The 25,871-nt window shown below is 43.5% G+C and overlaps 1 protein-coding gene across 7 annotated transcripts in view; it reads right to left on the reverse strand.

Moving 5' to 3' along the window:
* The window catches only part of map3k13 (mitogen-activated protein kinase kinase kinase 13), a 147,822-nt gene that overhangs the window by 59,998 nt on the left and 61,953 nt on the right, over positions 1 to 25,871 (reverse strand). The window contains exon 1 of one of the 7 annotated variants that reach the window (XM_069934015.1): positions 22,210 to 22,307. The exons of 4 other annotated variants lie outside the window; for them this stretch is intronic. The gene's annotated coding sequence lies outside the window, so the exon portion shown is untranslated. Of the gene's footprint in view, positions 1 to 20,723; positions 20,947 to 22,204; positions 22,308 to 25,871 lie in introns of those variants that run through there. 2 more of the 7 variants (XM_069934014.1, XM_069934011.1) reach the window with 2 other exon arrangements.

Consider the following 25,871-nt stretch of genomic DNA (forward strand, 5'->3'; position numbering starts at 1 on the left):
AATACTATAAAAATTTTCAACTCGATTTCTTAAATTATATGTAATTTTTTTCTAAGGTATATAATTTTACATTTCACTGTTCCACCTACTTAATAATACTTCATTATCAACTCTCCATGTTATTGCTATACATTTCTCACAGTCACTATTGCTATAATTTAAAAATTTCTCTTGACATTTATCCAGTTTCAACTTTACATCCTTTTCATATTTATTCCCAAGTAAAAGTATTCTTGGATGCTTTTGAATCTTTATCTTCATTATTTGTCCCAGTAAAACACTCAAATCGTTCCAAACCTTTCCACTTTTTCACAAGACCACACTGAATGTAAAAAAAAAAGTCCTTATTTTTTTGTACATCAAAAACACTTATTGGAATAATTAGAATTAAATCCATTTAATTTTTGTGGATTATAATATAATTGATGGAGAAAATTATATTGGACCATTTCGTATCTAGCATTAACTGCATTCATAACATTTTCTTTTTTTATGTAATTCTTTATTTATCGCACTATGAACTATATCAACCAATATATTTACAGATGCGATCTTTTTAAATATTCACAGTAACATTTTCTCTTTTATTCTCCCCATCCCTCCCTCCAAAAACAGTAAATATTGAACATATAAAATACAATAAAACAATATCTTTATACAAAATGAATAAACAAAAAAGACGTATCATCTACTTATTCACATTAAATTTGATCGTGTTTATCTTCTTATCATTTTAGGTGGTGGTGGTCCAAGGGCTGCTCTTTCTGTTTTGTTCCATATATGGTTCCCAGGTTTTTTAAAACATTGTAATTTTGTCTTCTAAATTATATGTGATTTTTTTTTCCCAATGGGATACACTTAAACTTGGTTATATATTCTGTTAATGTTTATAGTCATATAGTCCAACGTGGCCATCTTATATCTTATTTTCACTTCTTTTCCGCCTCTTCACCACCTCCATCCCTTTTTTCCATTACTGTTTTTTAAGTTTTCCTTTTTAATCTCAATATATGACAACGCACTTAAGACATGAAATACCCCAACAATCCCCACAAGCAATAACCCTTTAACCCCAAATGAACCTCCCCTCCTTGGATTGCCCTTTGTCCTTTGACGGCAACCACAACTCCCCTTTCCATTCAGTTTGCGAACTTACTCGCAAGCGTAAACTGATTTCATAGTGACCATTATTCTCCCCCCCCCAGAGAACACTATTTTCCTATACTTATAACAAAGCTCTCTCTTTTTTTCCCTTCTTCCCCTTCTCTTATCCATCTTTAAATCTTCATATATACATCATCTTTACTTTATATTTATTACATATTTTTGTATATTTTTTTGTCGGTCATCTGTCTTGTCACTCTTCCTCCTCTCTTCTCCTGTCTTCCAAATGTTCAGCAAATTCTTGGGCTTTCTTTGGGTCCGAGAACAGTCTATTCCATTCCCCAGGAATAAATACTTTGAGTACTGCTGGATGCCTTAATATAAAGTTATACCCTTTCTTCCATAAGATTGTTTTCGCGTGTTGAATTCCTTCCTCTTCTTTAAAAGTTCGAAGCTTATGTCCAGGTACAAAAATATTTTTTGTCCCTTATATTCCAACAGCTTATTGTCTTCTTTAACCTTTTTTCTTGCCTGCCCCAGTATGTTTTCTCTTGTCGTATTTCTTAGAAATTTTACGAATATGTATCTCGGTTTTTGATGTGGTGGCGGTTTCGGTACTAGCGTTCTATGTGCTCTTTCGATTTCTATTTCTTCATGTGAGTATTATTCCCAGCACCTTCGGGATCCATCCTTTTATAAATTCCTTCATATCTGACCCTTCTTTCAGGGCCACTATTTTTATGTTGTTTCGCCTACTGTAATTTTCCAATACGTCAATTTTTTGTGACAATAAATCTTGTGTCTCTTTAATTTTTTTTCACTCTCTTCCAACTTCACTCTTAAATCATTTATCCCCATTTCTACAACAGCTTCTCGTTCCTCCACATTTTCTACTCTTTTCCCTATTTCAGTCATGACCATTTCTAAGCTTTCCATTCTGTCTTCAGCTCTTTTCATTTTTCTTTTGATTGAAATAAATTCTAATGATAGCCATTATTTTAATGACCTAATTTGTTCTTCGAAAAAGGCTTTATCTAAACTTTGTCCTTATATTTTACCTTCTTCTTTCCTTTGAAATTCTTGGTCTTCTTCCTTCTCTTCTTCTGTGTCTGTATCTATGTCTGTGTCATCTTCTTTTCTTCTCTGTATCTGTGTATCTTCATCCTTCTTTGGTGAGCTGCTTCTGTATCCTTGCTGGGCCTCCAGCTGCTGTGTCTCCTGCTGTTGGGCCTCCTGCTGGTCGACCCATTGTTGGGCTTCCCGCTGCAGTTCAACCCACTGCTGGGCCCCCTGCTGCAGGCCGACCCACTGCTGGGTTTCCTGCCGCAGTTCGTTCCCCTGTCGATCGCCCCATTGCCACTCACCCTCTTCCAGCCCTTCATTCTCTTTCTCACCACTCTTTTTTTTCTTCTTTCTTACTTACTTCTCCCAGTCGAACGCCCCGATACTGGGCGTCTCTCAGCTGGCCACTCCGCAGCTGGCCATTCCCCAGCTGAGTCCCCCTCCCGCCAGCGTAAACCTTTTCTTTTACTTGTGCACTGCGCAACTCTTCACATGCTCAGTTGCGCACCTCTTCTTGGCTCTGAGAGCCATTTTTGAAGTCCGCTGGTCGGGAAGACACCGCTCCTCTGGGGACTCAAACACCAGAGATCGGCTGCTCCTCTCCACGGTGGCTCTCTGCTCCGACGTGCAAGTAAGGCCTTCTTTCTTCTCCAGTGATTTTCCTTCTTCCCTTTTCTCTGTTGATCTTACTTTTTCTCTTTTGGGTGCCATCTTCTGTCTCTTCTCTGTAACTTTATCTTTCTCTTCCTGTATTTTATGTTTATCGAGCTCTGTTTTTTCACACTTTTTTTTCTTTTCTCTGGCGAGGGCTGGTTCCACTCAACCAGTCCCAACTCTATCAAGTGACTCCCCTATTCATAACATTTTCTTAACACAATTTTGACCTCATTTCCTCTTGAATTTGAATATTTAAATATTTATCCCACCAAAGTTTTGATTTATATAAATCCTTTTTCTTTGTGGTTTCTTGTAATTTTATATACATTTTTGTAATAAAATATATCTGTTATTATATTTTCAAATTGACTGGGTTTTGGAAGCCTCAAATCTGTTCCCAATTTCTTGTTTTAATACAATTTTAACTGATAGTATGCAAAGATTGTATTATTTTGTTTATTATATTTATCTTTTAATTGTTCAAAAGTTTTTTTTAAAAGATCTTAAGAAACAATCTTTTATCCTCTGTAAACCTTTATTATTCCAACTATCAAGTAAAGAATTATTCAAAATAAAAGAAAAAAGTTGATTTTGTTTTAACAACATTTTTGGTAATTGATAGTTTTTAAGTCCTCTCCCATCTGAATTCCATTCCATATTTTAAATATATGTTTTAAAATTAATGTCTCCTTAGTCCCTTTAAACAACTTACTGTTCCATTTATATAAAATTTGTTCCATCTGAACCCAAGCTGGTTTTTCACCCCTTTGATAACAGGAGGACAAGAATCTCAATTGAGCTGCTTTAAAATAATTCTTAAAATTTGGTAATTTTAGTCCACCCTGATCAAATTTCCATATTAATTTTTCCAAACCAATTCTTGACATCTTGCCTTTCCAAATAAATTCTCATATTATTTTATTCAAACTTCAAAAGAATGATTCTGGTACACAAATAGCTAACAATTGAAATAAATTTTATATTCTCAGAAAAATATTCATTTTAATACACTTCACCCATCCTATTAACGTTATTGGCATATCTTTCCATCTTCTCAAATCCTCTTCCAATTTTTTAAATAATGGCAAATAATTTAACTTAAACAAATTATTAATATTTCTATTAATTTTTATTCCCAAATATTTAATTGCATAATTTTTCCATTTACATTTTATCAACCTTTTACACTGAGAATAATCCATATCCACCATAGGCATCACCTCACTTTCGTCAATATTGACTTTATAACCCGATACTAGTCCATATTGTTTTAATCTTTCATTCAACTTATTTAATGATATTTCTGGTCTCATTAAATATACTATAACATCATCTGCAAATAAACTAATTTTATGATTTTTATTACCTACTTCAAAACCTTTAATTTCTTTATGAGTTCTAATAATTTCTCCTAATGGCTCGATTGTTATTGCAAATAAAAAAGGTGATAATGGGCAACCTTGTCTAGAAGATCTTTCTAACAAAAAGGGTTTTGACATTTGTTTATTCGTAATCATTTTTGCTTTTGGCTGGTCATATAATGTCTTTATCCAATTTATAAAAGAATTTATAAAAGCATTAAGTGTTTCAAATGAAAACTTCCATTCAAATCTATCAAATACTTTCTCTGCATCTAATGCTACTGCCACTATTGGGATCTTTCTATTTTGTGTTATATTTATCAAAGTTAAAATTTTAACAAACTTTAAACAAAAAATTCCATTCAACTCTATCAAATGCCTTTTCTGCATCTAGAGATATCACCATCGGGTGATCTGAAGATTGTCGAAATCTATTAATCAAACTAATCACGTGTAAAATGTTATCTGAAGCATATCTATTCTTTATAAAACCTGTTTGATCCATATGAATCAACTTAGGTAAAAATTAGCCAATCTATTTGCTAATATTTTAGCTATTATTTAATAATCTACATTTAACAATGAAATTGGTCTAGATGAAGATACTTTCAAAGGATCTCTATCTTTTTTTGGAATTACTGTAATTAAAGCACTAGAACAAGACTCAGGTAATTCATAATGTTCTCCAACTTGATGTAATACATCCCCAAACACTGTAGATAAATCATCATAAAAAATTTTATAAAATTCAACCGAAAATCCATCATCACCAGGCGATTTACCATTCGGCATTTCCAGCATAGCCATTTTAATTTCTGAATCAGTAAATGGTTATTCTAACTCCTGTATATCTGCATCCTCTAATATCGGTAAATTCAACTGTGATTAAAAAAAAGATCAATCGATTCAGTTTCTTGTTTTTCTTCAGATGTATATAACTTTTTATAAAATGAATAAAATTCATCATTAATCTCACGAGGTTTATAAGTAATAAGGGAATTCCATCTAACAGCATTTATAGTCCTTGAAGTCTGTTCTTTCTTTAATTGTCATGCCAGTACCTTATGTGCTTTCTCTCCCCATTCGTAATACCGTTTAGTCCTATTAATCACACATTCAAATTGATAAGATTGCAAAGTATTATATTCCAATTTCAACCTAGATAATTCTATTTTCTGATCTTCTGTAGCATCTTTCTGAAATTCCTTTTCTAACTCATCAATCTGTTTCTCCAATTCAAGACTCTGATTTAATCGATTCTTTTTTTATTTTAGAAGTATAACTAATTATTTGTCCTCTCAAATAGGCTTTCATAGCATTCCCATAATACAAACTTACTTTGAACAGAATTAGAATTTTCTTTAAAAAAATATTAATTTGTTTTTCAAAAAATCAATAAATTCCATATTTTTTAACAACATTGTATTAAACCTCCAACGATAGGCCTCTTGGATTTTCTCAGAAGTTGCATATGTAAAATATAACAAAGAATGATATGAAATCACCCCACTTTTATATTTCGCTTGTTGTATTTTCCCTTGTAAATGTGCCAATACTAAAAAGAAGTCAATCCTTGAAAACGATTCATGTCTAGCTGAATAAAAGGAGAAATCTTTCTCTGTCGGATTAAGACGTCTCCAAATATCTACTAAATTAAGATCTTTCATCAATGCTTGAACCTGAACTGCCATCTTAGATTTCTTAACTTTCTTCGGAGATTTATCTAATAAAGGTTCCAAAACACAATTTAAATCACTACCAACTAAAATATTATCATTAGTCTGACCCAAACATAAAAATGCATCTGAAATAAATATTTCATCATCTGCATTTGGGGCATAAATATTAAGTAAAATCCAAAATTCACTAAAAATCTTACAATTCAATTTAAGAATACACCCTGCCTTTTCCTCCATTGATTGTAATTCAAAAGATAATTTTTTATCAAAAATCAAAATTGCTACACCTTTAGCCCTAGAATTAAATGAAGAAGAATATACATGCCCAACCCAGTCCCTCTTTAATTTCATACTTTCCTTCACATTCAAATGTGTTTCTTGTAAAAAAGCAGTATCAATTTTCATTTTTTTAATATACGCCAATACTCGCTTACGCTTAATCGTACTATTTAATCCTCGAACATTAAAAGTAGCAAACCTCAACTTTGACATACCTACTATTATTACTAAATACCAATAATATCTTTATATAAAAACTCAAATCAACGTATATAGGCCCTCCAGTAGAAAAAAATCACAAATTAAAAATTAACTAAAATGAAAATTAAAAAATAATAAAGAGAAAAAAGAAAATCCCCCCCAAAAAAATCTACCAAAAGGTAGTAATCCCCTAAGCAAAAATTGGGTGTGGGTCACCCACCAGTGGCTGATGACTAGTAAAGAACTTAGAGCAAATTTCTCCCTCCCCAGCCAAATAATCAATAACATCAAAATATCATAATAACAAAAAAAAAATAGAGTAAGAAAAAGAAAATTCCAGAACAACCAGATTTTTCTTTAGGAGATAATGGTGGACTACGTCTTTGTCCTCTTATATCTGGCAATGAATCAGCAAAAATCATTGCTTCACGATCATTTTCAAAAAACCGAAATTGATAGTCTCCATAAAACACCTTCAACACTGCAGGGTAGCAAAAAGTAGACTTATAACCTTTACGCCACAAAACTTCTTTAACTGGATTAAATCGACGTCAACGTTGAATGACCTCTTGACTCAAATCAGGGTAAAAAAAATTCTGCTATTCTGAATCAATAATGGAGTTTGTCGTTGTCTCGCATTTTGCACTGCTAGTCGAAGTATTGCTTCTCTGTCCAAATACTTCAAACATCGAATTATTACCGGTCTCGGTGGTTGACCAGCTGAGGGTGTTCTTAGAGCTCTATGGGCTGTTTCCAGTACCAATCCCCCAGAAAAAAAATTCTTGCCCTAATACTTGCAGGATCCAGTCTTTAAAGAAACGAAGAGGATCTTGTCCTTCTATACCTTCTGGCAAACCAACAATTTTCACATTATTCCTTCTGCTTTGATTCTCCAAGTAGTCTATTTTCCTCTCTAGCTCCTTCTTGCGTTCTCCCACTTCTATGACTGATTTTTCAACCTTCAACACTTTTTCTGTTAGAAGCCACTTGTTGTTTACAGTCCAAAAAAGCAGTCTGAATTTTTTAAAATTCTTCATAAGATGCATCCATATGTGTCATAACCATATTTAATTCTGAACTTATTCCAGCATTCATTTGAACAATTTCATTCATTTGAAATGTCAACAAAGGTTTTATAACAGTTTGAACAATATCATTTAGTTGCATACACTGTAAGTCAGTAAAGCTCAGCCCTGCTCTCTCTGATGTAGTGGCAGAACAAGGTAACTGCAGCTCCTGCTGCAACTCAACAGAAGGTATTTTAAAAGTTTTACTGCGGGTCTGGACTCCCAGCGACGGCACCCCAACTTCCTCAGAGGGTCGTTGCTGGTCTCCCCCCACATCTCATTGTTTTTTCATGAAATCACGAAGGTAAGCGATTTCTTCAGATTGAAGTGCTTCCTGATGCATTTCCAACAATGGAGTCGTCTTTCTGCGTGCTCCCTCCGTTGAAATCAAAAAACTTTCCAAATCGGGATTCATTTCTTGGGAACACGCACCTTCTTCCAGAGAATGGGTAATTCCAGTGCCATCCTTCACTTGGTGAGTAGTAGACATTTTTTTTCCAGCTCCCACAGGCAGTCTTTGAGGTTTAGACACTGAAGAGATTAAGCCTGGGGCTGTAGTAAGTCGTCTCGGCCCCAAATCTTCAGCACTTCAAAAATGTAACTTCTTCTGCTCTTGAGGTTTAATCTTTTTACCATTAGTGGGCATAATAATTCCTTGATACTTTAAACTAAAATTTAAAAAGTTTAAACTTGAAAACAGAGTTAAAAAACGGGTACTTAAAAGTCTGGCCAGAGAGGTCGAGATTACTCGTCTAAACTCTACACCATCTTGCCACGCCCCCCAATCTCAATGTCTCCTTGAAATTTGGTTACTCCCAAAGATTTCGGAATCCAACATTGCAAAATCCTCTTCATGTCTTGTCCTTCGTTGCCTTCTTTAGGCCCGACAATTTTTATATTATTTCTTCTACTGAAATTTTCTAACATATCAATTTTTTTAGTTAGTTGATCTTTTGTTGCAGCCACTTCAGCTTGAACTTTCTTCATTTGTTCTTTAACATTTTGAATTTCAAATTCATTCCCTTTAATTTTTTCTTCCACAACTTCAATTTTTTTATCCATTTGCGACAATATTTTTCCACCTTTTTTGTATAACCCTTATTTTCAATTATACTTTCATTACATTTTTTACATTTCATTGTCAATTGCACCAAAGATTGCTGAAAAGTATCCATATATTTCTTCATTTCTGTTGTAGATATATGTCTTTTATTTTCTCAAAACCATTTATTCTATGTACATTTCTTCTTCTTCCTGCTCCTCTTCTTGGTCACTGGAGCTGGAGACTTCTTGAGCTTTTACTAAAATTGTTCCATGTTTTTTGTGCTCTGCGCATGTTCGACTCCTTGCACAGTCTCAGAGTCACTTCTTCTCCCATGACAGTAGGCCATTGTCAGGGGAGACCTTGTACAGCGAAGTCCAAGGTCTCCCCAGCTCCAGGCCTATCACCACGGGCTCCTACCCTCCGGAGAGCTCCAGGACCCTTCTTCAAGGTCGGCCTCTCTTCTTTATCAGCTTCTTTTTCTTGTTCAAAAATTGTTTTACCCTTCTCAGGTGCCATTCTGAGTTGTTCTGTAGGCCTTCCAACAGCTTTTTGTTCTATTTTCTTTCAATCACTGCAGCCTTTTTAACTCTTTTTTGAAACTTTTATGGAGAGAGAAGGGATTCCAGGTCTAGTCCCACGTCATCATGTGGCATGCCCCCAAACCGTGCCAATCTCTGCAAACGTGGACAAATCACTTTTAATCCCAGCGAACGTGGACAAACCATGTCAATCCCAGAAAACGTGGACAAACCATGTCAATCCCAATGAATGCAGACCAACCATGTTAATCCCAGCGAACATGGACCAACCGTGTCAATCCCTGCAAACGTGGACCAACTGTGTCAATCCCAATGAACGTGGACCAACCATGTCAATCCCAGTGAACGTGGGCCAACCATGTCAATCTCAGCAAACGCAGACAAATTGCGTCATTCCCAGCAAACTTAGACAAACCATGTCCATCCCCCCAAAACGTGGACAAACCGTGTCAATCCCCCGCAAACGTGGACAAACCACTAACAATCCCCACAAACGTGGGCAAACCATGTCAACCCCCACAAATCGCTGTCAATCTCCGCAAACATGTCAATTCCAACACACTGGTAAATTGCACCCCATTTGAAGGATTCATCTCAATTGGCCCATCCTCTCCACTTTCTGCACTTTGTCACTGCCAAGGTGTGGCAAGATTCCCGTAGTGTTTAGTGCAATGCCTTTAGAGTGTCAGTGATCAGACACTGGTGTTAATAGAGAGGTGCAGGGGGTTGTGGACCGCACCGAGTGACACCATCAGAGGGGTCACCAATATGACTGTGTATGAAATTTTTGTGCAGTGTTTCAGTACAAAAGTATTATTTTTAATAAAAATATCCAAGTTACATGTATCAATACACCTACAAGGCTAAAACTCGATGCTAATTTACTTTTTGAACCTTCTAATGCGTTCCGGTCAGAGCTGTCATTATTACCTAATTATAATGATGCCTTGAATCATGGTTTCGTCTGCACACGCTAGAACCACATACTGCTGTTTTCGGGGCCACTGGTGTTTATATAGTCGCTGCTTTTGTCAAATTTTCTGGTGTTTTAGCTACAATATTGTGGTAATTAGTGTTTGTGAACCTAGATTAATAACATTTTTAGAATGAAGTAATTAAAGGAAAAGAAGAAGAAAAATTTAAAAAGGCTTCCACTCAGTTCCTCAGTCCATGGGTACGGTGGGGGGGGTGTGATGACACAATGAGTTACTGCACTGGGTAACAGCAACCCTAGTGACATCACAGTGATCAGGACTGGGGTTCGAATCCTGTGCTGTCTGTAAGGAGTTTGTACGTTCACTCCGCATGTATTCGCCAGAGGCTCCAGTTTCCTCCCACTGATCAAAACGTACTAGGGGTAGTAGGTCAATTGGCTGCAAATTGGGCAGCTCGGACTCGTAAATCAAAACGGCCTGTTACCGTGATGTATGTCTAAATTAAAAATTTCTCAACAAATGGTCTGGCTCAGTTTGATTTTTGATCGAATGGTGCCTTGGAATATGTTACCATGATAAAACACTATATAAATGTTGTTTGTCTGATTGGACACCCGAAACATTAAGTACCCTCCAAATTCTTGCCTGGGATTAGGGTTGACTTGGGGGTCCTGTTGAAAACGGCTCCCTGATGTAAAAAAGGAAGGTTTAACAGCTCCACCTGATCCCATTCAATATCACCTCAGTTTCATCATCTCTGATCAGGAAGCGGAGGGGGCCGGTGAGATGAGGATAGATGGTAGTGTGGCACACTCAGCCCTGCACTCACGTACATTTGGTTTGGTCGTGAAAACACTTTGGTCACAAATAGAACTGCTGGGCATAAATGTGAGAATCAACTCCACTGCATTATCTAGAGCACAGGCAACAAACTTAATTGAGAGAACGCCTTGTGTATCCTTCCCTCCCTCACCTCAACTGGCTGCTCCTTCAACTCTGCAAGTCTCTCTCTAAACCTCTCCAGTTACCTCCTTTAAGGTACTCCTTGAAAAGTGTTTAGTCACTGACCCTCGTATCTTCTCACTGATTGGACACCCAAGAACTGGGCAGAGCTCAGATACTCTCTGAATTATTCATGGTTGACTCCCTCCAATTTAATTAACTCAGCAGGCCCCGATGCAGATAATTGTGCGACTCGGTATCGCTTATACAGGCTTACACTGAGCACTGTACACAGGCTTGTAGGAGACAAAGAGCTGCAGTCTGCCGTGTAATCTTAGGTACTGCTGGGCATTCAACTCCCTCCATCCCACACTGTACAGGCTGACAAGCGACACCCTTGTCATTGATGGGCATCCGGACACTGCCAATCATTTTTAGCTCTGCTGAGATCGCCCAAACCCCAGACTGCCAGCTGCTTCCCTGTCCTCCTCAAGGTTAAAGACTCATTAAATAAAATCACGAAAAGCAACATAACAAAAAATCCAGAGATCTTTCTTTTAAGTAATATAAGTAAAGAACTAGGCCTCAAATTGGATGAAGCACAAAAAAGATTTATTATGTTAGCCTTAGCTGTAGCAAAAAAAGTGTATAATGTCAACCTGGAAATCAGAAGAGAGCTGGAGAGTACAGCAATGGTACATAGAAATGAATAAATGTATTCCATTGGAAAAGATAACATATAATTAAAAAAATAAAGTCACAGTATTCGAACAAATTTGGGAACCGTACATGGAACACAACAGAGAGGGCCTACCACGGACCTCCACCCCCTAAAATGATAGAATGAGAAGAAGACAAAATGAACTGATCCAGTATGTAAAAGTAGATGACACAATTTTCTTGTTTATTTTCATTGTGTGATGACATTGTTTAATGGGTTTATTGTATTGTATATGTTGAATGTTTAGTTGGTAGGGAGGGGGTGGGAAGGAGGGAGGGAAGGGGAGGGGCGGAAAAGGGGAGAAAATGACACTGTGTATATTCAAGAGGGAAATGTTTGTGTGTATTTTGGTTAATATGGTTCATAGTGTGAAAAATTTAAAAAATTTTAAAAAAGGTTAAAGACTCATTTTCTGGGCACCGCTGAGGGTAAAAATCTTTGTAGGCACTCATAAAATACCTTGAAGAAGGGCTCAGGCCCAAACGTTGGTGATATATCTTTGCTTCCTACGGACACTACACGTTCCTCCAGTAATTTTACCGATGATTGTTGATTTTGTTTGATGACATTTTGCAGATTTAGGAAAAGTTATTTGATTGACAGCCATCTTACCAAATCAGGCAAAGGAAATTCCATTTGCTTTGTTCCCATTTGAAAGGGTAACATGCCTTTAGGGAATCAGTGACAGGAACGTGAGAAGGACTGGGGCAGCTGGAGGCATGGAGCCCCAGGAACTCATCCAGAGTTGGTAAACTGGCAAGCCCCCTTGTACACAGACACTTCAATGAGGGAATGTTGTGTGCCTTTATGACTCTAGCCTTCTGTGTAAAGGGTACGAACACGGAACTGGGGGGGGGGGGGGGGGGAGAAAGAGAGAGAGGATAATTGCAGACCTACCTTTACGCTGGCAGCAGAGGTAGTCACAGCACCGAATTGACGTCTGTGTAAAAAGGGCCATCTGCCATTCCAGGACCAAGTTGGGAAAGGATATGTGTGCACCGTTTTTGATGACATATAAGACCCAACCCCCACCCCCCCCCACCCACCCACCTCATGGTCTGAGCCCCAGACACCGCTCCATGTCAGTTGCTATTGCAGATGTCGCATGGAAGGTCACGGGTAAGGTGTGCACTAACCAGAAGCTGAGCCGTAGAATTGCTGCAGATCAAATTGTTATAGATCAGTGGTTCTCAACAGTTTTCTTTCCACTCACATACCACTTTAATATTCCCTGTGCCATCAGTGCTCTGTGATTAGTAAAGGGTTGCTTAAGGTGGGATGTGGGTGGGAAGAAAAAGTTTGAAAACCACTCTTTTAATCATACCTAATTGACTTGTTATGTGCACGGTTTCAGAACTCCAAATTTTTCTCAAGCAAAATATTTCAGTAACAATTGGGTCTAGAGCAGTGATTCTCAACCTCCCCTTCCCACTCGCATCCCACCTTAAGCAATCCCTTATTAATCACAGAGAACCGATGGCATAGGGATTACTTAAAGTGGGATGCAAGTGGAAAGAAAAAGGTTGCGAACTACTGGTATATGAAATATATAGGAATCCCCACTTCTTTATCTCTTAGTGGGAACATGATTTTGCAAACTCACTGTAAGACATTCTCAATAAAACCCAACTCAGCCGTTTACCCTTTTTGCCAGCTTCACCATTCAATGCAGCTGTGGTTGCCAGCACCTTGGTGCCAATTTCCTGCACTAGTCCCATATTCCGTGAATTTTATAAAGTAGAAAATTGTATCACTTCCAACATTTAAGCTACTTTTGGTCAAATTACTGGTTTAGATTTTAGAACCCATTCTCATTTCTCCTTGCTGATAGTATGATAATGTATTATTTGAATCTTTCATGTGGATTCCACCATCCAATTAATTTGCATTAAAAAGTGAAAAGTTGATGCAGGCCTGTTTTCTGGTATCCACTGTTGATTTCTATTTGCTATTTGTTTCCCAAAGTGTGTTCATTGGATTCCAGGAAACTTGCAACTGGAAGATTGTCAAAAATTGGGGTGCAAAATATTAACTACACAATGAAATATTGTAATGGCTGAGTAGTGTTCAACATTCTCCCCCCCCCCACCGTTTGTTTCCCATTACAATTTTCCGACGCTCTTTACAAATTGTGTGCAATTTTCTCCCCACACTCTTCTATTATTTGTTAATAAAAGTTACGTTTGTTTGCAAACCCTTCTGTCAAGACTTGTCTCCCTTCAATCTGACACTTTCTCAACAATGACCAGTGTGGGGACCGACAGTGGGTCGCTGTGAGTTTCAAGACTCTGTCACCAGCCCCCCCACATTGATCCCACCACTCCACTACCCCCGACATCCCGTCACCAGCCCCCCACACTGATCCCACCGCTCCACTCCCCCCGACATCCCGTCACCAGCCCCCTACACAGATCCCACCGCTCCACTCCCCCCGACATCCCGTCACCAGCCCCCCACACTGACCCCACCGCTCCACTCCCCCTGACATCCCGTCACCAGCCCCCCACACTGATCCCACCGCTCTACTCACCCCGACATCCCGTCACCAGCCCCCCACACTGATCCCACCGCTCCACTCCCCCCGACATCCCGTCACCAGCCCCCCACACTGATCCCACTGCTCCACTCCCCCCGACATCCTGTCACCAGCCCCCCACACTGATCCCACCGCGGTGATGCTAGTTGGTGTTCCTTACCATCATCACCCTAATTTCAATTTCGCATGTAAGACCCGAGGGATATTTTTGAGCCATTGTTTGGGAACAAAGTGGGTCTTATATCCTGTCAAACACTAAACACTGATGCTGTTGTTTTACGCGTCCCACCTCTTTGGGTCCCAGAATGCCGGTTTGTTGTGTAAAATGACACACTGGCCCAGCATTATGCTGGCGTTGTTTCATTCAGTGTAAAGAAGCAAAGCCAGCTTAATGACAGGTCTTTTTTATAGCAGCATGGAGGGATCTCTGCATGTAAAGCCCTACATTTATACAGGCCAATTCCTTCTACTATTATCTTCCAAGAGACTGCCACATTCACGTCTTTCCTCAGCCAATCCCACAGCAGTAAAATTGTAATCCTGCAGAAGCTGGAATCGGGAGCAAGTCCTGAAGGAGTTTAGCAGGACCAGCAGGCCTCTGTGGGAAGAAAAGAATTGTTCAGGTGCACCAGAAGCATCTTCTCTTGGGGAGGTAAACCTCTGGAGTTCTCTACCCCTCAGGGTTGTGGAGTCCAGACCAGGGTGGGTCTTGGAAGAGAACCCAGGTAAAGTTTGGAGCGATCAGAGAATTGAGGGTTATGGGGGGGACTGGGTCAAGAGATGACAATGGGCAGATCAGCCCTGACCTCGACTCACAGAGAAAAGCAGCGGGAAATCAGAACCATGGGCCCCACTGAACCAGCAAATGGTACCAATCGTTTATCCATCTCATCCACCCCCACATTCTCTCAACTACCCCCCCCCCCACAAATCCCACCACTCACCTACACACCAGGGCAATTTACAGTGGGCCATTAACTTACAGACCCACGCATCTTTGGGATGTCGGAGCTCCCAGAGGAATTCCGCACAGTCATAGGGAGAATGCGGAAACTCCACACAAACAGCACCTAACAGCGGACCTGTTCCTGGTGCTAGGGGTAGCAGTTGTACCTCCTGTGTCACCCACCAATACTGAAAGGAGGGGCTTCTCCTGCCCCAGCTACGTTCACACCTCGATTCAGGTGCTGTGGGTAAAATCTCCTTTACTTCCTTTTGCCCAGAACATGTTAGATCATTTACAATCAAATGTTTATTACTGTCTGCAAGTGAAAGCTCTGAATGGAGGTCCCATGTAATGGGCTTCACTGGAGCTGGAAACTTGCTGAATATACATCCACATGGCTGGCATTGATAGGAGAGCAAAAGATCACACAGACCAAAGTGAGGTCAACGAAAACAATGAGGGAACCGTGTTGGGAGGCTCAGGCCGTGGGACCACGATTACACAATGTCTGAGGGACAGGCTCGAAGTAGAAGGGAGCGAGGGAACAGGGGACCATGTTGGGAGGCTCAGTCCGTGGGACAACGATTACACGCAGCGTCCGAGGGACAGGATCGAGGTAAAAGGGAGTGAGGGAACAGGGGACCGTGTTGGGAGGCTCAGTCTGAGAGACTACAATTACACGCAGCGTCTGAGGGACAGGCTCGAGATAGAAGGGAGCGAGGGAACAGGGGACCGTGTTGGGAGGCTCAGTCCATGGGACCACGATTACATACACTGTCTGAGGCACACAAAGCAGTAAAGGCAGCTAATGGAAACACAAGCATGATACCTGGCAAGGGACAAAGCTGTATTCAACAGCATTCAGTCACACATTGGTTGTACTGGATATCTTGGGTAATAGCCCCGAATTCACCCACTGAACAGATGCAAATAATCTGACTGGCAAAAGAGACCAAGGATGGAAACACTTGGAACGAGGCCAAAAGCAAATGAAAGGCAACGATCCTGCTAATGGAGAATGAGCCTGATACTTAACAACATGGACGAGCTACCAGCCACCATCGGGGAGGGGCAGCAGGCTGTGGAGGGGCAGTAGGCTGGGGAGGGGAGGGGGCAGAATGGTCACTGCAGTGAGCAGAGGAAAGTTGTGAGTATGTTGTGGCAAACCCCTGGGAACATGAGAACAAAAGGGCAAAAGGCAAGGTCATTGGACGAAGCAGCTGATTACACATACAGACCAGGGGAAAATTAGCCCAAATATAATCAATACAAGTGTGTTAAGTACATATACCTCATGACCTTGTTTAAAGAAGCTTTCGGAATAACACGATGTTGGATGTGAGCTTCCCTCAGGAACAAAGAGCCCAGGGAGTCACATGTGATGGACACAGCCCAATCAGCACGCCCAGTCACATTCACATCTACTGCGATGAAATATTTAGGGAGGTTGATCATGTCCCGAATGAACTCTTATCTAAGCAAAGACCTGGACCCACTGCAATTTGCCTGTTGCCCCAATCGTTCCACAACAGATGCAATCTCACTGGCTCCCCTGCTCATCCCTGGATGACATTAATACCTACAACAGGCTGCTTTTTAATCGACTGCAGCTTCGCCTACAACACCATCGTCCCCTCAGTACTGGTCAGCAAGATGCAAAACCTGGGCCTCTGCAACTGAATCCTTGACTTCCACAGTCAGTGTGAATCGGTAACAACATCTCCTCACTGACAATCAACACAGGCCCACCTCAAGGATGGGTGCACACCCTACTCTCTATACCCATGATCGCACGACCAGGCATAATTTAAATGCCATCGATAAATCTGCCGATGACCCTATGGTTGTCGGCAGAATCATAGACGGCAACGAGGATGCGTAAAGGAGCGAGATGAATCAGCTAGTTGAGTGGTGTCACAACGTCCTTGCACTCAAGGTAGGCAAAACTAAGGTATGGATTGTAGTACAGAAACCGGAACACAAACCAGTCCTCATCGAGGAGTCAGCAGTGGAAAGGGTAAAGAACAAATTCCTGGGCCACCTCCGAAGATTGGTCATTATGTCGAGGCAACCAGGCTTGCCAGTGACTATACTTGGTGAGGAGTTTGAGGAGATTTGGTTCGTCACCAAAGACTTGCAAATTTCTACAGGACAGTATTCGGACTGGCTGGATCACTGTCTGGTGTGGAGGTGACAATGCACAGGACAGGAAAAGGCTACGGGGGTTGTGAACTCAGCCAGTACCATCATGGGAACCAGTCTTCACTCCATTAAGGACATCTATATAGAGGCCTCAAAACAACAGTCTCTATCATCAAGCCCCACCCCCCCTCATTCACTCTGCTACCATCAGGAAGGAGGTACAGGAGCCCAAAGGCAAACACCCAATGCTTTAGAAACAGATTCTTCCCTCCGCTGTTAGATTTCTGAATGGACAGTGACCCACAGACAACCTCACTTTTGCACAAATTTTCATTTAATAAATCTGATCTATTCACAAAATGTAATTTTTCACAATTTTGCATCTGTAATACTGCTACTGAAAGCAACAAATTGTATGTTTACAAGAATAAATCTGATCCTGACCCTGAAGTCCAGGCTGCACACTGGGTCACCGTTTATTATACTAACCCCACTCCCCAGAACTTGGCCCAGAGGCTGGCTGGGCCTCAGAATTTCAACGTTTTCAAACAGTTCATAAATGCTGTGACAGTTGCTGGGGAGGGGAGGGGCAGCAGGTTGGGAGGTGGGAGTGTGGATTGAGCTGCCAGTGGAGGGGTGTGGTCCACTCCCAGCCCCAATTTGTAAGGGATAAAGTCTTCCCTTAAGAAACAACTATCTCTAAGATGAGGAAAGTCAATGGGACTTGACAATGAACTTTCTCTCCAAAAGCAGTCCCCCGAAGTTGTGGGCAGCTTGCACCCACTGTGATTCTGAGGGTCAGACACAAACTGATCCTTCTGGTTGTCTTCGATTCCACGTTGGAAAGGGCAGAAGTAGGGAGTTGGTAAATCCAATTCCAATGAGGTCTCTCACTTGGAAGAGACCAAAATGGCAAAGTTTGCCGCACCCAACACCTTATTTCATCGGACAGAAAAGAATCATAGGGCCTACGGTGAGTTGGCAAACCAGGTCCAATCCTAGTTTGGCAATGAAACAGAAGATGTGATCAGCTTAGCATCACAGTAATTGGTGCTGTGGTCCATGGCTTGCATTGAATGGAGGAGGTGTGATCTGTGAAGCTTGCAGATGACACAAACATCAGTGGTGACGATGAAGGCGAGGAGGATGGCCGTAGGCTACAGGGCGATACCAATCAGATTGGCAGAACATGGGCAGGTGCAACTTCATCCTGATGATACACATAAGGAGACCTAATAAAACTCAGCTAAATACAATGAAAGGTTGAGCCATTGAGAGAAACCTTGGTGAACCAGGAAGATATGAGATGAGAGTTTATTTTAATTTTTAATTATTTTAAACTGAGACACACAGCACGGTTACAGGACATTTCAGCCCACGAGCCCGTGCCGCCCAATTTATATCCCATTGACCTACAACCCCTGGTACGTTTTGAATGGTGGGAGGAAACAGGAGCCCCCAGGGAAAGCCCAAGCGGACACAGGGAGAACATACAAACTCCTTGCAGATGGTACAGGATTCGACCCCCAGTCCCGATCGCTGGCGCTGTAAAGGCATCGTGCCAACTGCTAAGCCAACCGGGCTGCGTTTGGGATTAACGCATGCAATGTACAGTCCCCCCAAAGTTCTTATTTGCCACAGCCACTCGGGGATAGAAGATACATCAACATGTGTTTTGTGTATTTTTTTTATACTTTTCCGGAGAGGGCTGGAGTTCCATGACCGGCCACTACTCCATCACGTGACCTCATAAGATACATCAACATTGATGTTAAACTACCACAATGTATCATGTGACAGTAAAACAGATAATAAAGGTAGAGATAAATAAATATTAGTGCACAAATAGATAAGGTGGCGAAATAGACGGAGCCTGCCTTCATTCGTCCTCACCGCCATGCAGGGCCCCAAACAATCCTTCCATGTCACCAATAAATCTGCGGGAGTGATCGATTGCATCCGGTGCTCCTGTTGTGGTCTCCTCTACATTGGAGAGACTGGACCCAGACTGGGAGATCATTTCCCTGAGCACCTTCACTCTGCCTGCATCAATGGCAGGGATCTCCCAGTGGCCAACCATTTCAGTTCTGTGCCCCACTCCTGCACTGACATGTCTCCGAGCCTCGTGCACGGCCAAACGAAGGCCACCATAAAATGGAAGAGCAACATCTGATTTTCCATCTGGGCACTTTCCAACCGGACGGCATCGACTTCTCTGGTTTCTTTTGGCCTCCCCTCCATTCTCCCTTCCCCTTCCCTTAGTCTTCTTTCCTTTAGCTCTTCCACTCCCCCACCCCTATTCCTCTCCATTCACAGATCTGTCTCCCTCCCCCTGTTTGCTGGTGTGGTCTCCCTCCCTCCCTCATTCACCTGTTATCTCCTGCCTGTGCTCCTCCCCCTGCTCCCCATCATTCTATTCTATCTTTATCTTTGCCAGACTGTTTGACCAGCTGAGTTTCCTCTGCAATGTCTTTTTACTTGAGTCACACTGTCTGCAGACTTTCGTGTTTCACACCTGGGTACAACACAGAAAAAGGCCATTCAACCCATTTAGTCTGTGCTGAAGGATCATTCTGCCCAGACCCACAGACCTGCACGCGGACCATATCCCACCACACACCACGCGTCCATGTACCCGTCCAATCTTCTTGTGTCTCCACACTCACACCACTCTCTCTGTGTGAAGAAGTTCAGCCCTTAACCCAAGTCCTCCAGTTCTTGCCTCACCCACCCTCAGTGGAAAAAAACCTGCTTTTATTTACTCTGTTATACCCCTCAGAATTTTGCATACTTCTCTCAAATCTCCCCTCATTCTCCCTACACTACAGGGAATAAAGTCCTAACCTATTTAACCTTTCCTTGTAACTCAGTCCCTCAAGACCTGGCAACATCCCAGTAAATCTTCTCTGCCCTCTTTCTATCTTATTGATATCTTTCCTGTAGTTAGGTGATCTTGCACAACTTTACTATAACATCCCAACTCCTATACTCAATACTTTGATTTATGAGGCCAATGTGCCAAAAGCTCTCTCTACAACCCTATTGAGCTGTGATGCTATTTTCAGGGAATTTTGTACCTATATTCCCACATTCCTCTGTTCTACCGCACACCTCAGTGCCCTACCATTTACCAGGTATGTCCTACCTTGGCTTGATCACACAAAGTGCAACATCTCAAACTTGTCCGCATTAAAACTATCCATCTCCAAATTGTAGCTGTACAAGCAGAACAAGGCACTCAATGCTGGAAGAACTCAGAAAGGAAGGCAACATCCGTGGAGACCATAAGGCAGTTGACATACTGAGCCTTTCATCGTGGATCCCAACGACCAGGCAAACAACCGGTGGGGAGGAGGGGGGGGTGAAAGCGCATGCTTACAGGTGATTGGTGAATGCTGGGGTGAGGGGGAAGAGGACTCACACCCCAGCTCCTCCCCCTCACACCGCATTCAGTAACCACCTGTTAGCCTGTGCTTCTTCTCTTCCTTCCTCCCCCCCTCGCCTTACCTTGTTTGGGTGCATCCCCGATGAAGGCCTCGGGCCCAAAATGTCCTCTCCATGAATGCTGCCCTGTCCTCCAGCACCTTGTGCACTGTCCACTTCCCACACATCTGCGGTCCCGGAGTTTCACCTGCACGCTGAATGTTAATCATTAATGAAATGTACAGAGAGCACACAGGAGCAGGGCCCAATTTCCCTTTTCACAGACAGCCCTCTCCTGATTTATTCACCCGAGAGAACAATCCGCCACAAAAACTCAGCGTAACTAAGTACAACAGGCAAACATCTGCCCAATTCCACAATCCACAACTCTAACTTTGCCACATTCCAGAAAACATTGTCATCTGGGGAAGTTGCGACTATCCGTACGCTCACTCAGCAAGTAAACATTCAGTCAAGAATTTAACTATAGGGTTAGGTAAGTGCTCCTCCTGGCCGAGTCCTCCAGTTTCAGGTGGCCACCCGACAGCTGCATAGGAGTACATAGGCGGCTTTACAGTTGGGTATTGTGGCCACCTGAAAGCAGCTTAAGAAGCAGTTTCCTTTTCGGAACAAAAGGTGTTTGGTTTGACAATCAGGTTTGTGCACAGATGAAACACTTGGATTTTAGGAATATTATAATCTCATCCCCAGCCTGCACAGCATGGCTTATAACACTCCCTCCAGACAGTCCCGGCAACAATGTTCACGGCAGGATAACCAGCGTATAGATGCTGCAGACTGGACAACCCTCTGGGTGCTGGAAGAGGCTGCCTCCCTGGTTACATTCCAGCACAAAGCTACTGCTCGTTGGCAGCCAGTGCAGAGAGGGTCGAGGTGACCAGGCACTGGATCACTGGGAGGGGCCATCCTGCCGACGGATAGCCCCTCACGCAACCCAAGGTTACGCTCACGCCTGGGTGACCCTGGAAAGGGTAGGGAGTGGGATTCGACGAGGCCCACAGCTCCTGGAAGGAGGTCAGGATGGGAGGGCATCGCTGAGGTCGGAACACATCCTGGCCCATGGTTTAACTGTTTTGTTGTTCGTGTTGGAATAAAATTTTTTAAAAAGGGATATCCCCAGTCCCTCTGCACCATCCCACCACACACTCACAGGGCAGGGATGGCAAAGTGCATTGCTCAGTGCCTCAACACGTCCAGAGCAGAGGCAGCCTGCGTTAAACACAGAGTGAAACTGCATTCCCTCCCCCATCCTATGACACTCACCCAAGGCGGGGACATCTACGTCACAGATAAAGAAAACAGGTTAGATACAGCGCAAAGCTCTCTACAGCATCACACTGACTGAGTTACACGATAAAGAAACACCCTCTGTTCAGGCCCTTAGTGCGGTGAGAGACGGACAAGAATTTCCACTTTGGTGTGGCTAGAACACCTTTTGAATACAGTATCTAGGTCTCCTTTCGCTGTCTGAACAAACACACCCAGTACAGGGAAGAGTTGCCACACCACGGCTGTGCGCTTTCTACTTTCAGACACTGACAAACCTGACCATTTGCAGCTTTTCCTCCTCTAGTTTCTGCATTCACCAACTGCCTGGTAGAGAATGGATCAAACCAGAATCACACTTGGAATTCTTCAAATTCCACAAATCTCACAACAACCTCACCCACGAGGCAGTCAGCACAGATATTTCATTGGAGAACACTTTGCTCATTGATGAGGAACAAAGGTTACTCTCACGCTATCTCAAATCAGCTTGCCTCTAAGTGCAGTGACACTGAGGGGGAGGGGCTTATACAGATGGTTCCATGTCATTTCTAAGTATTGGTAAGGTGAAGGTGTGAGGGAGATTTCCATTTCAGGCAATAACAGCTTGTCACACACACCCAGGGATGGACGGTGGATCAGGGCAAAGGCCTCCCTTCTCTCCTCCATCACACACACCCAGGGATGGACTGTGGGTCAGAGCAAAGTCCCATCTCTTTCCTCCATCACATACACCCAGGGATGGACTGTGGGTCAGGGTAAAGTTCCCTCTCTCCTCCATTACACACACCCAGGGATGCAGGGTGAAGTCCCCTCTCTCTCCTCCATCACACACACCCAAGGAGGAACGGTGGGTCAGGGTAAAGTCCTCTCTCTCCCCCCTCCATCACACACACCCAGGGCATGAACAGTATGTCAGGGTAAAGTCCCCTCTCTCTCCATCAAACACGATCAGGACTTTAACCACTGTAGGTGTGCAGATACTTGATAAAGATCCTACCACCGAGACTGGTGACCTTCAACAGAGTTACATTTTCCAGTTTAACAATAAAACCTGGAGCAAAATAGCCCCCTCCCCCAAAGGCTTTCTCTGCAGGGTGGGTTTTTTTCTCTAATTGATGTATCTCCACATTAGAATGGGCAAACGTGGTTTTCAGAATTGATGTTGCAGCTTCTAAATCTGGGAGAAGGATAGCTTGTCTGTGGTGAGTGATGTGGCAGGGGGGCAAATATCCCAGCAACATCGGACGGGATGTGGCAAGGAACAAGAGATTGTGATAGAGTTGCCCTAGATGCCTTTCACTCCAGGGGCACAGTTCCCAGCAGAGGTTTTGTGAACTATCTCCAATCAAGCAATGCACAGACTTAGAAGGAAAGGCAATGTGACAGACATCGACAGTAGGTTTCCAGATCGGAAGGTTGGCTCTGTTTAACTTGCTTTCACAGTTTAAACAGAGCCATCGTCACAGCACAAACGACCCAGGTTCGAATCTGCGGCTGTCTGTAGGTTCTCCCATGACCGCGTGGGTCTCCTCCAGTTCCCTCTCACGTTGCAAAGACATCCAGGGTTAGAAAGTTAATTGGTCACATGGGTGTATTTGGGCGACATGGGCTGATGGGCCGGAAGGGCCTGTCACCAAGCTGTATCTCAGAATTAAAAATTATTTCCAAAAGATCTTTTCTAGCAAGCAGCAGGGCTCCTGTACCTGTGTGCCTCTACAAGCAGGGTGGCTCGATCAGAATAGCTTTATCAGGCATCTTGCACAATTTGTCCACTGATATGTCAAGTCAATGTGTGATTCAGCTGTACACCACAAACTTGATATTAACTGATGCTTCTCACCCAGGAAGCATTTTTAAAGTAACCCGAAATTAACAATAAGTACAACCCAAAGCCTCAAGCCCTGAGCTTGGGTTCCCCATGCTGGGACATGAAACTCAAGAACTCCACTGGCAGCAATGTACCTTGGGCCACCTAGAGAGACAATGTTAACGTTGCTTTGCTATTTCCTCCAAGGGACAGAGGAAGCCCACCCAGCCCTTGCTTGTGATGAGAAAGCAGCAGGGGGTGAGGGAAGTGTCTGTGCTCTACTCCAGTCACACCTTGCACTGGGTCAGACAGGCCCCATTTTCAATCCCTGACCAAAGTGTGGTCTCCTCACTTCCTTGTTTATAACTTCCTCTGTGATCTCCACCAACAGCATCTTCTGGCCCTACACCCGATAGCCCAACAACCCTGAGGCCTACACCCTCTATCTCAACAACCTTGCGCCCGACAATCTTTGCGCCCTACACCCCTGCACCTTACACTCTCCTCCCTACACCTGCCTGCAATTACAACCCTCCTGCCCCTACTCCCCTCACGCCCACCCATCCTGCCCCTTCACCCCTGCACCTTACACTCTCCTCCCTACACCCGCCTACAATTACAACCCTCCTGTCCCTACTCCCCTCACGCCCACCCTTCCTGCCCCTTCACCCCTGCATCTTGCACTCTCCTCCCTACACCCACCTGCAATTACAACCCTCCTGCCCCTACTCCTCTCATGCCTACCGTTCCTGCCCCTACACCTTACACTCTCCTCCCTACACCCTCCTGCAATTACAACCCTCCTGCCCCTACACCCCTCACACCTACCCCCTCCTGCCCCTACTCCCCTCATGCCTACCCTTCCTGCCCCTACACCCCTGCACCTTACACTCTCCTCCCTACACCCACCTGCAATTACAACCCTCCTGCCCCTACTCCTCTCATGCCTACCGTTCCTGCCCCTACACCCCTGCACCTTACACTCTCCTCCCTACACCCGCCTGCAATTACAACCCTCCTGCCCCTACTCCCCTCACGCCCACCCTTCCTGCCCCTTCACCCCTGCACCTTGCACTCTCCTCCCTACACCCACCTGCAATTACAACCCTCCTGCCCCTACTCCTCTCATGCCTACCGTTCCTGCCCCTACACCTTACACTCTCCTCCCTACACCCTCCTGCAATTACAACCCTCCTGCCCCTACACCCCTCACACCTACCCCCTCCTGCCCCTACTCCCTTCGTGCCTACCCTTCCTGCCCCTACACTCTCCTCCTTACATCATCCTGCAATTACAACCCTTCTGAGCTTACACTCCTCCTACCCTACTCCCACCTGCCCCTACAACCCTCACACCCTACCCCCTCTTGCCCCTGCACTCCTCACATCCTACCCCCTTCCTGCCCCAGCACCACTCACGCCTACCCCTTTCTGCCCCTACACCCCTCCTGCCCTACCCCCTCCTGCCCCTGCATGCCTCACGCCCTACTCTCCTCCCTACACTATCTTGCCCCAAAACCCCACATGCCCCATTTCCTCCTGCCCCTACACCCCTCACACCCTACACTCTCCTCCCTACACTCTCATACCCGACAACCCTGCATCCTCCTGTCCTACACCCCCTAACCCTACTAACTCTGCACTCTACAACTCCTCATGTCCTACACCCTCCTGCCTCTACAACCCCGTGCCCTACACCCTCATGCCCCTACAACCCCGCACCCTACACCCTCCTGCCCCTACATCCCCATGCCCTACCCCTCTGCCCCTATTAACCCTGCACCCTACAACCCCCCCACCCTACACCCTCATGCCCCTACACCCCCTGCCCCTACTAACCTTGCACCCATACAACCCCCTCATGCCCTTCACCCACTTGCCCATACAACCCCTCGTGCCCTTCACCCTTGCGCTTTTCAACCTTCTCCCCTACAACCCCTCATGCCCAACACCCTTGTGCTCCTGCACCCTGCAACCCCGCGCCCTTGCACCCTTGCACCTCTAATCCTGCGTCCTATCGCGGATCCCCGTTCCCATCCGTTGGCAGCCATGTCATTGGTGGCTGAGGCTCAGCAACCTCTCTGTTTCTTTACCTCTCTTCCCTCTAAGATACTGCTACTTTCGCCCAGACATCCC

Source organism: Narcine bancroftii, chromosome 4 (genome assembly GCF_036971445.1).
Source record: "Narcine bancroftii isolate sNarBan1 chromosome 4, sNarBan1.hap1, whole genome shotgun sequence".
Classification (NCBI taxonomy): Eukaryota; Metazoa; Chordata; class Chondrichthyes; order Torpediniformes; family Narcinidae; genus Narcine; species Narcine bancroftii.